Source organism: Balaenoptera physalus (assembly GCF_965194825.1).
Source record: "Balaenoptera physalus genome assembly, chromosome: 16".
NCBI lineage: Eukaryota > Metazoa > Chordata > Mammalia > Artiodactyla > Balaenopteridae > Balaenoptera > Balaenoptera physalus.
This window is the reverse complement of record NC_138898.1, coordinates 81160549-81172769: the sequence shown is the minus strand read 5'-3', so window position 1 is coordinate 81172769 and position 12221 is coordinate 81160549. Positions and strand designations below refer to the sequence as shown.

General features: G+C 41.0%; 1 long non-coding RNA gene across 2 annotated transcripts; it reads left to right on the top strand.

Annotated features, from left to right (window-relative positions):
• Positions 1 to 213: 213 nt before the first annotated feature.
• Positions 214 to 10789, top strand: LOC309646284. Of its 2 annotated transcripts, XR_014255247.1 has the most exons (4): positions 214 to 3130; positions 8630 to 8749; positions 9005 to 9068; positions 10295 to 10789. It is a non-coding gene; the product is annotated as an uncharacterized lncRNA (long non-coding RNA). The 2 variants fall into 2 exon arrangements; XR_014255246.1 differs by lacking the exon at positions 9005 to 9068.
• Positions 10790 to 12221: the final 1432 nt, after the last annotated feature.

The following is a 12221-nucleotide window of genomic DNA, read 5'->3' as shown; positions in this document are numbered from 1 at the left end:
TAGCTAGTGGGAAGCAGCCACATAGCACAGGGAGATCAGTTCGGTGCTTTGTGTCCACCTAGAGGGGTGAGATAGGGAGGGTGGGAGGGAGGGAGACGCAAGAGGGAGGAGATATGGGGACATATGTATATGTATAGCTGATTCACTTTGTTATAAAGCAGAAACTAACACACCACTGTAAAGCAATTATACTCCAATAAAGATGTTAAAAAAAAAAAAGAAACTCAAGCACCATTAAAAGAAAGTGGGAAGCCAACAGACCCTTCTGTGACTATCTCAAGAAACTATAGCAAAAGCAACAATGAGAAAAGTGGACAACACGAATACTATTGGAGGTGATGGTAGATCGGACCCCACCCTCCACCGGCCCCAGCCTCAGCCGCACCCCAACATTCAACATCCCTCTAGAGGTTGCAACTCCCAGGAATGTACAAGGTCGTCTGAGTCAGAGACTTTCAGTTTCTGAATGCAATAAGAACCATGCACTATTGGACCTAGAAGCCAGACCTAGAACGTTCCAGAGATTGAGAGCAAGTGAGGTAGCCATGGGATTGTGTCCCAGGTCACTGATCAGTGGAGTTGAGTGTTCCTGGCTTGGTTTTATTGGTGGTCAGTTGCCTAGTGCGCAGCTGGTTCAGACAGGATTGGAGAGGACATGGCAGCCCCATACACCACAGGGTTGCCTCTTTCCAGGAGGAGCTTCCCTTCCAGTTTATTTTTTAGGATATGAGCTGAAATAGACTTCTCTCTGCCTAAACTTTGTAAGTGGCTTAGCTGGGTCTTTAAAGAACCTTTTTTTTTTTTTTGGACAGCTTTATTGATGTTTAATTCATATACCACACAGTTCACCCATGTAAAGTGTGCAATTCAGTGGTTTTTAGTATGTTCACAGATATCTACAACCATCACTGCAGTTGATTTTAGAACATTTCACCAGCTTGAAAAGAAACGCTGTACCTTTTAGCTAGCACATCCTAAGCAGACGCTGATCTACTTTCTGTCTCTACCGATCTCCCTGTTCTGGATATTTCATATGAATGGAATCACGTAGTATGTGGTCTTTTATGATTGGCCTCCTTCACTTAGCACAGTGTTTTTGAGGGTCTTTGTGTTGTAGCATGTAGCAACACTCTAGTCCTTTTTATTGCTGAATAATATTCCATTGTATGGATATTCCATATTTTATTTATCGGTTGATCAGTTGATTTGGGTTTTTTCCACCTTTTGGTTATTATGAACAATTGTATTGGGAACATTAGAACTGTCATCTAGTCTGAGGGTAAAGAAATTTTGAATAAAGGAATTTCCTTAATAACTGGATACTTTTACATTGTTTATCATAGTAATTCAATAAATATTGAACACCTGCAATGTGCAAAACAAAATGGAAGCTACTTTGAGGTTATAGTTTTTAAGAATATTTATAACAGCAGTAGTGAGAAGACCATCTCTTACAAAGCCCTTTGATATTATCTTAGGGAATCCTTATTATCATAAGAATACTCTATGAACCAGATATTACCAGTCCCATTTTACAGCAGACATAAGCTCTGAGAATTCAGCATCACCAACCTAGTGAGTAGAAGACAATTTGGAGAACTTCCAGTCCTACCTCTTGTTAAGATGTATTTTCATCTAATTTTTATAGGGAAGATATCCTTTTAGAAACATTATCCCACAACAGTTGAGACTTCTGCAGCCCCTTGTTATGAATCAGAAACCGGCACATTTCTCCTGTTCTAAATTCCAATAGCTCTTTTTTACACTTTTATTTTTTTTTAACATCTTTATTGGAGTATAATTGCTTTACAATGGCGTGTTAGTTTGTGCTGTATATCAAAGTGAATCAGCTATACATCTTTTTTATACTTTTAAAAATATATCACCTTTTGTGGAGGATTACTGGACTGAATGTCAATATTATGACATAGTATGAGTGTGTTTCGTGTTTGGTAATTGCAATCATTGTTGCTTTTGTTGTGGTCATCCATTTACAATGCTTGGTGTCAGTTTATCTCTTGTAAAAATAAAATACAGTGTGTGTGGAAAAAAAAAATATGCCTAAAAAAAAAAAAAAAGAAAGTATATGAATTTGAGAGTCTACAGTTTTAAGTAAGGGCCTACACAGTATAATAATAGCAACTTTAAATAGAATCCAGAGAATTCCCTGGTGGTCCAGTGGTAGGACTCGGCGCTCTCACTGCCGAGGCCCCAGGTTCAATCCCTGGTCAGAGAACTAAGATTCCACAAGCCGCACGCAGTGCAGAATGAATGAATGAATGAATAAATAAATAAATAAACAAAATCCAAAATCCAAGAGTCAGAGACCCCAAGAATAGGAAGGGCTGATAACAGAGATTCTTGGGGAAGCAAAGAGAGTCATTCTAGGGCATTCTGAGAGACAATAAAATAAGGTGAAGCAGTGTTGGGTGTCTGGAGCCAGGGATCCCAATCAGGGATCAAGGGTCAGGAGTGTGGAGCAACTCTCCTAGGGGAGTGATACCTTTGAACACCATCCTTGAGGTGGAGATTTCTTCAATTGAACCTATCTCTCATGATATTTTGCTAGACTTTGGGTACAAGTATTTGATGGATAATGTTTTAGTTTTTCATTTGTGCTTAATATTTTACATATTAAAAAACAGTTCATCAAAAAATATATATATATCATCTTTTTGCCTTTTATCATTATATTCTTGTTAAGGGTCATTCCCTTTGCTCGCTGTTCATAGCAGAAAGACTGGACCAGAAGTCCACTGAAAAATCTGCTAGCCATAAAGTGTCTGGGACATTTTCTTCAGTGATATGGAATGATTCCACCGTTACCACAATGCTTATGGTTTTCTTATTGGTGGCTCCCTTTCTTTGAGGCTGGGCAAACCTAATAGAAATACTGGCCATGTGAGCTCATGCTGGATGGATCTGGAGTTGCTGAAAGCCAGGAGCCTATGCAAGTCGACACCAAGGAGGGCCATGTGTTTACTAAAGGAATATTATCATGAGAAAGGGAACCGCCAGACAGAGAATGAGGAAGGAGACAGGAGCCAAGGACATCAGACAGAGGCTGGAACTGGACAGAAATGGGGAATGAATTCAGCGGGCTCATGACAAAGCCTGTGGATGAATCAAGGTACCTGAGGGCTGATTTATACTGCATCCTTGCTTCCTGGTGAAAGGCAGAGTTGTCCAGCTGAAGGGAGCAGGGCACAACTGAACACCCTAGACTGTTACTGAGTCTAGTTTTTAGATTTCATTTTCTAAGGACATCATTATTACCATCTTCAGGGCACAACTGCCACCTTACAGGCTACAAACAAACAACAACCTAAATGTCCATCAATGGGGACAAGTTAAACTATAGTAAGTCTGTACAGTGGACTACTGTTGGCTTTTCAAATAGTGGTGGAGAGCTATACACTTTTCTCAGAAGATATTCATGACATAGTGTTGATTTTAAAAGATTATAAGAAAAAACAAAGAACAAGCTCATGATACAGAGAACAGATTGGTGGTTGCCAGAGGTAGGGGGTGGGAGGGTGGAAGAAATGGGTGAACTGCTTTGCTTTTTAGTTTAAATAAATTGAATGATTTATATTTTTTAAAAAGGTTATATGACACCATGAATATTATTTGAATATTATTCCATTTGCATAAAATTGTGTGCACACAGGTATATATGTGTGTGTGTGTGTGTTTATGTATGTGTGTGTGTGTGTGTGTATAAGTTTATGTCTCTATGTATAAAGGGACGTAGAGACCTCTTCCATTTTGAAAGTATATTTACCAAAATTAAAACTGCTTTCAGGATAAGTGGATTTTTCAGTGACTTTTTTGCTTTTCTTTTAGCTCTTTCCCCTATTATTTTTACCACTATCCTTATCCTTATAAATAAATGCTCAAAATTCACAAAACAGTCTGCTTTAAGATAATACTATTGATTGGGCACCCACCAGTTGCTAGTTACATGAACTGTCTCACTAGAATGGCAGAGCAATTCTTAGGAGTATAATATTGTTGTCTGCATTTTTAAATGAGGCAACTAAGACTTAAAAATGTTGAGAAATTGGTCCAAGGTCAGACAGCAAGCAAATGGCAGAGCTGGGACCATAGTTTAGGACTATGTAACTCTACAGTACATGCTCTCAGTCACTGTACTGCGCTACTGTGAAAAATGCGAAAAGCACAGGCCTTACATGGTAAAGACTATGACCATCAGTGAGCATGATTTCCAATGTTATTTATTCTCCAAAACCACAGGAACTCAGATCTGCCCTGACAAGAAATGTTCAGAACCCACAAAAGTATTCAAAACTGAATTACTTAATCCTCTTCATATACCAATATCAGACACTGCAGTGGCTTTAAAACGTGTCTGTAAATTCTCTGACACTCTTTCCATTGAGAGGCAGTATCTCCATCCCTTCCTTTGTACCTAGGCTGGCCTTAGTGACATAACTAACAGAACACATTGAGGTCACTGCATGACTTCCAAGGTGTCCACCTTGCTCGCTGGGATGCTCACTTTTGAGCCCTGAACCACCTAGGGCCACTCTGATTGAGGAAGCTCAGGCCATGTGTGGAGATGCTGCAGGGAACAACCCCTGCTGAGAGCCCAGCCAACAGCCAGCATCGACCCCCAGACCCTTGGGTGAAGATGACTCTGCATGGCTCTAGCCTCCAGATGACAAATCACCCCCAGCTACTGAATCTTTCCAGCTGAGACCCAGACACCAAGGGTCAGAGGTAAGCGATCCCTGTCTAATTCCTGACCCACAGAGTCCATGAGCATAATTAAATGGTTGTCTTATGCCACCAGCTCCGACTCCAGCACATTCCTTCAATAGCTATCCATTTTACTGAATTCTTACTAGTGACATTTGAGTCTTGGAGGTTATTTAGACAGGAGTTATTGGCTCTAATCTCTTTTTCCATAGAGCTAGGACAAGCTGCAAGCTCCCTGAAGGCAGGAATGAGTTTTTCGTATAGACAATTATATCTCAACACTCGCCACAGTGCCAGGAGCATATGAGTAGGCGGTTTCAGTTACCTCTCTAGTTATTTATCCCAAAACTTAGTGGCTTAACACGGGGGTCGGCAAATTATCGTCCACAGGCAAATCCAGCCTGCCAGCTCTTTCTGTAAATAAAGTTTAATGGGAACACAGCCACAATCATTCACTTATAGATTGTCTACAGCTGCTTTCACTCCGCAGCGGCAGAGCTGAGTAGTTGCAACAGAGACTATACAGCCTTCCTGCAAAACCTAAAATATTTACTATCCTATCCTTTACAGAAAGTTTGGGGGTTCCCTGATGGTCCAGTGGTTAGGATACCACGCTCTCACTGCCGAGGACCCAGATTCAATCCCTGGTCAGGGAACTAAGATCCCACAAGCTGTGCAGCTTAGTCAAGCTGGCTTAACACAACAATGATTTATTATTTCTCCCAATTCTGTGGTTGGTTGGGCTCAGCCGCGCAGGTTTTTTCCCTCTACATTGTCACTGATGAGGCTGCATTCATCTGAGAACTTGGTTCGTGCCAGGACATCCAGGTTGGTCTATTCACATGTCTGGAGCCTTAGTCCTGTTGGCTGTGGCATCTTGATTCTCTTCCATGCAGCCTCCCTCTCTGGTCTCTCATCATTCATTAGTCCATCCCAAGTTCCTTAGTTGAAACTTCCAAGAGAGAGAGCAAAAGCAGAAGCTACCAAGCCTCTTAAGATGTAGGCCCAGAATCTACACAGCATCACTTCCATTGCCTTTTATTGGTCAGAGCAAGTCACAAGTCAGTCAAGATGAAAGGAAAGAGGTCTCTGGGTTGGAAGGAGCAACACGGACGTACAGAGAGAGCAGAAATTGTTGGTGGCTATCTTTGGAGGCTATCTATCATATAAAGCACACAGTAAATATTTGCTGAATGAAGGCAGGAGAGATTTACAAAGGCATAAATGCAGAAAGAAAAGGGAGCAAGTAACAGGATATGTCCTAGGTTATCTACATAGGGAGGCAAGATCTCCATGAGCTGCCAGCACTAACGGAGGGCCAGTGGACCTGAAGAAAGATTCCAAGTGAGTACAGAAAGAGAAATCAGGAACATAGTCAGTGAAGCCATTTGGGGATGGAAGGCTGCAGGGGTAGGATTAGATACCAGGTCGACATAGCAAGAAACATCAGATCTCCTCAGAGTAAGTGCAAGTGTCATACTTCATCAGTCAATGCCAGACAAGAACTAGCGGTGACTGATGAGGAGGAAAAGCAATGAACTTTCGTGACTATTTGCAGCATCTGGATGAACGTATCGGACAGCCTTCTCTTGTCCTGGTTGTGTGTCAGACCAGATGGCTGACCTCAGTGAATATGACTCCTCAGGCTCAGTGGATGAGTCGACAGCATCGGATAAAACAATGATCCAAACTACTTAGTTAACAGGCTTAGAAGAACTTGTTACCACCCAAGAAAGGAACATGGCAGCTTCAATAACAAAAAAGCATTACCTTCCAATTGTCTATATAGGTTGCAACTAGCAGAGCTAGCAACTCAGCAGGTAAAATGATTGGAAGAAGATGAATCATGTTCATTATTTCACTCAATCCTGTGAATATGTTAAAATTTCCACCATTTCACAAAAGGGGAAACTGAAGCTTGCAGAGATTAAAGAACTCTCCCACGTTCATATAGTTAACATGTAGAAGCATGATTTGGACCCAGTTCTGCCTGAATCTAAAACAGTCATTTTGCTTCCCTATGGAATACAGAAATTGCTATATATGGAAAACGTAAAAATATGAGGCTTCATCTGCCTAGAAAAGTTTGTCTCAAAATATGTCCTGTGCAATACTAATACCTTGAAATGGTCCTCCAAAAAATGATCCCAAGGTAAGTAGTAAGCATGAGAGCTGATGCATGATAGAGACCCTTATGAAAGTCACATGAGCATTTGTATATTTAAACAGAAATCTGTCTGAAATCCAAATCCTTTTTTTCACTGACTATCCACCAATATCCTGAAGAACTAGTGTTCTAAGGAAGATGCTTTGGGAACATTCTATCTAGGAAGATGAAGCAGTGAGAGACCACTATTTTAATAATCTCATTAAATGCAGCCATTGGGAACACACTTTTGGCAGCCGCTAGAATTGGGAGTACCCAATGAAGGGTGAAGCAATTTTAATACACATAAAAAAAGGTCTTATTCTTCACAGTCCAAAGTAAGCTTAAAAACCTTGCTGCCATGCTAAATTAAAATATAAAAAAGCCATGATCATGTGATTAAAGAATAGTCCCCTCTGGCCTCCCCAAAGCATCTGTGGGTGTCAGAATTAGAGGCACAACATTGTATTGGATGTGCTACAGCTCCAGCATTTTGTAGAGACTCAGAGCAAATCTGACCCAGCTGACCTGGCCTGCCAGAGCTGGCTATGGGTTCATTGCTCCTGTCTCTAATATGCAGATGGTACCTGGAAAAGTTAGCATCTTTTTATCCTGTCATGTTTACATAATCTCAGTAACTCAGAATTGAGGTGGCAGTTAATTTTGCACTGCTGGTGGAAATGTAAAATGGTGCAGCTGTTATGGAAAACAGTATGGGAGTTCATCCAAATTTAAAAATAGAATTACCGTATGATCCAGCAATTCCACTTCTGGGTATACACCCAAGAGAATGAAAAGCAAAGACTCGAAGTGATATTTGTACACCCATTTTTCACAGCAGCATTATTCTCAATAGCCAAAAGGTAGAAGTCACCCATGTGTCCATTGACAGTTGAATGGATGAACAGAATGTGATACGTATGTATAATGCAATATTATTCAGCCTGAAAAAGGAAGGAAATTCTGCATATACTGCAACATGGATGAACCTTGAAGACATGCTCAGGGAAATAAGCCAGTCACAAAAAGATAACTACTGTATGATTCCACTTACGTGACTTAACGGAGAGCAGTCAAATCATGGAGACAGAAAACAGAATGGTGGTTGCCAGGGGCTGAAGGAAGAGGGGGAAGGAGTTATTGTTTAATGCAAACTGAGTTTCAGTATGGAAAGATGGGAAGATGGGAAGAGTTCTGGAGACGGATGGCACTGATGGTTACACAGCAATGTGAATGTACCTAATACTATCGAAGAACTTAAACATGGTTAAGATGGAGTGTGGCTCCAGTGGTGAAATGGGTTAAGGTGTGGTACTTATAAAAATGGTTAAGATGGTAAATTTTGTTATGTGTATTTCACAGGGGAAGGAATGGAGGGAAGGAGGGAGAAAGGGAGGAATGAAGGAAGAGAGGAAGAGAGGGATAGAGGAAGGGAGGGAGGGAGGAAGGAAGGGAAGAAGGAAGGGAGGGAGGGAGGAAGGGAAGGAGGGAGGGAGGAAGGCAGGGAGGGAGGGTGGAGGTTAGATAATGTTTTATTTTGCATCTAACAGGAGCAAGAGGGTCTTCCTAACAGCAAGGCTGAGCTTGGAGCCCTGCACCCTCCCCCATCCTCTCAGCACACACACACACACACACACACACACACCCCGCCACGTAAATTCACACGGGGCAGAGTGCTGCCCTCCCCAGGCCTCCCAGAGGGAGGAGACAGGCAAGCCCTGCAGCTGGTTAATCACCTGTCACCCCATCCTTCATTCACAGGAGTCCTGGAGCAAGAATCCCACACGTCCTGCACAGCGGTGAGCATGGCAGGTTTCAGGCTGAACAAAAGAACCAATTTAAACTATAACAAAGAATTGCTTCAAACCTAATGAAAATCAGGTATTGAAGGAAAGAAGCCCTGTCTCTCCTTTCTGTTTCCTTTTCTTGCGGGGAGGGTGGGGGGGGGCGGCTCTTGAGACCTGGCTCTGGAGGGGAATCCAGGATGGGTCAGCCTCCAATAAGGGCTCCTATTCACCAGCCACCGGGCAGGTAACTGGTCGAAGCCTCTGGGACCCCATACAGTTTATATTAACTCCAATAATCTTCCTAATTGCCACTTGTCATTTCCTCATAATGTCCTCCTGTTTGGACTAGACTGAAAGTCAAAAACATTTCTGAAGCAGTGGTGAAAACAGGGGAAATGGTCATCAAAGCAAAAGTTAAGTGTTGTTCTACTTCTACGGAATTGGAAGGAAGGAAGGAGGGTGGGGGCGGGGGAGGGAGAGAAGGGGAGGAGTGGGGGAGGGGGAAAGGAAGGGAGGGAGGGAGGAAGGAAGGCAGGGGAAAGAAAGGAAGGAAGGAAGGAAGGAGAAAGAAAGAAAGGAAGAAAGAGAGAGAGAGAAAGAAAGAGAAATAGAGAGAGAGGGAGGGAGGGAGGCAAGAAGGAAGGATGGGAAAGAAAGAAGGAAAAAAAATTTTAGTGCAATTGTGTGAAACAAGAACACTCAAGCTGATAGCATTTTACATTGACAATTACACTGGAAAACAGGACAATGTGCATTAAGAGCAATACAAATAAATACACCTTTTAACCCAGTAATTCCACTCAAGGGATTTGTTATAAAAAAAATAATTTGAAAGAAACAAAAAGCTACGTGCAGTAGAATAAAGATCTCAGAATTATGGCCAGTACTGAGAAACTGCAAAGAATCTATCTAGTAATGTGGGAATAGCTAAGTAAGGTATGAGAAATTAGCTTCATGATATATTATTGTGAAATAAAATTCATATTTTATGGCAAGACAAGAAAAATTTAAACATTAAAAGTTTTCTCTGCCCTTGGGCCTTCTCTTTCCCCTCTACTGTGCGTTACATATCTGCATTATACATCAACCAAACCTCCCCATCAACAGAATATACCTGCTCAGCCATAAAGAGCAACATTCTCCTAGCATTAACAAGACAACTCCTTAAAATATAACATTCCTTCTTGATCTGGTAAGGGGTCACAATGACACACCACTTTGTATATCATTTAATGTACAGCCCTCTGTCTCAAAAAACTTATATAACTGTGCTTTGACTTCTAATGGGCAGAACAGTTCTCAGAGCTTTCTGAGATGCCGTTCCCAGGTTATAATCCTCAGTTTGGCTCGAATAAAATTTTCCATTTCTTTCTTAGATTTACTGATTAATTTTTCATTGACATTGTATAGCCATAAAAATAATTATGAAGAACATGTCACATTACAGAAATTTTCTAGAAAAGCATTAATTAAGAAATGAAGAATTTATACTTATGTGTATACTCCAATTATAAGTATATAAGATATGTGCATAGAGACTAACTGGAACAGAATTTAATTTAAAACTAAAAATTGTTGCCATAGTAAGTGTAGCAGAACTATCAGTGACTTTTTTTCCTTCTTAAAATATTTTGTTTAGATCAGCCATGATGGCAGAGTCAAAAGACCCTGAGCTCACCTCCTCTCGCAAGTCCACCAAAATCACAACCATCTGCAGAACAGCCATCAATGAAAAAGACCAGAACCGGCCAGAAAAGATCTTCAACAACTAAAGACATAAACAAGGAATCACAACCACTACCATTGCACAGAAAAAAGAAAGAAGAATGAAAATAAACTAGGACAGTTTAAGAGACCTCTGGGACAATATCAAGCACACTAATACCTGCATTATAGGGGTCCCAGAGGGAGAAGTAAGAGAAAGGGGCTGAGAGAAAGGGGCTGAGGAAGACATAATAGCTGAAAGCTTCCCTAACCTGGGGAAGGAAACAGTCACCAAATCCAGAAAGTACAGAGTTCCATACAGGATTAACTCAAAGAAGACACATAACAAGACACATTGTAATGAAAATGACAAAAATTAAAGGTAGAGAATATTAAAAGTAGCAAAGGAAAAGCAACAAATAACATACAAGGGAATCTTGTCTGCATTATTGACTTCTATACCCCCAACACCCAGGACTGAACCTGACACATACTAAATGTAACAGTTATCTATTGCTGTGTAACAAACTACCTCAAAGCCAAGTGGCATAAAATAATAAGAAACATGAATTATCTCACACAGTTGCCCTGTGGCAGGAATTTGGGAGCAGCTCCACTGAGTGGTTCTGGTTTATGGTCCTCTCATGAGACTGCAGCCAAGATGTAAGCCTACAGTTATCTGAAGGTTTGACTGCAGACTTCCAAAGTGGCTCACTTTCATGGCTGATCCAAGACAGAGTAAGGCAGAGGCCACAAGGTCTTTTATGACACTGGAAGTCACACATGTTATTTCTACAATATCCTCTTGGTTACGTAGGTCAGTCCTATCCACTGTGGGAGAGGATGACCTCCTGGTGAATACTAGGAGACAGGGGTCACTGGGGGCCATCTCAGAGGCTGACTACTACACTAAGTGTTCAATTAATATATTGATGAATAAACTCATGATTAAATGGTAAAAAGAAGTCTGACTGCTTGGATTCACATTCTGGCTCTGACACTTGCTGGATGTATGGTTTTGGCAAGCTATTTAACTTCTGTAAGCCTCAGTTTCCACATCTATAAAATAAAATTGCTGTAAGCATTAAATTATATGTGAAGTGTAAAGGCCCTTAACATGATGTGGTGCATATAAGTGCTCAAAAAATGTTGTCTATTTTTTATTACGGTTACTATTAATTCTCGACCATAAGTCTCCTCATTAATATTCCTTTGTAAGGGTTTATTCTTCAAGGAGAGAGAAACTCACTTGTCTAGAAAAATTGTTTGAATCACTTTACTTGTGCAAAAACATCCAAAACATTTTCAAGTTTGCTCTGGAAGCAAGATAATTGGCAATAGAAGATTTTACAATTCATTGAAAGAAGAATATCAAGGCCACTGGAGAAAGCTGGTATTTGGGAAAATTGGATCAAGATGGCAGCTGAGCATAGGTTTTGGTCACTCTCCCTACCCAGGAAGAAACAGAAGATCAATACTACCAGTGGAATACAAAAAAGCGTGCCATCAGCAGACCAGAAACTTTTAGGAATTCATAAAAGAGAGGAAGCAAATGGGCACTGTGAGATAATAGAAAAAAAAAATATATATATATATACATATATATATACACACACACACATTGGTCTCTGCCCTCAGTCCCTGGCACAGAGTCCCTAAAACCCTTGTAAATTCCTAAGTGATAAGAACACTAGGAGCATCTTTTATTTTAATGAGTGACCCTGGGTGGGCTCCTGCATGGCTCTTGGATGGGGGCTGGTCACCAGAAAGACCAAGCCATGATTAGAAGCTTGGAGTTTCCAGCCCCACCCCACCCCCATTCTCCAGAGAGGGGAGAGGGGCTGGAATGGAGTTAACAAGTT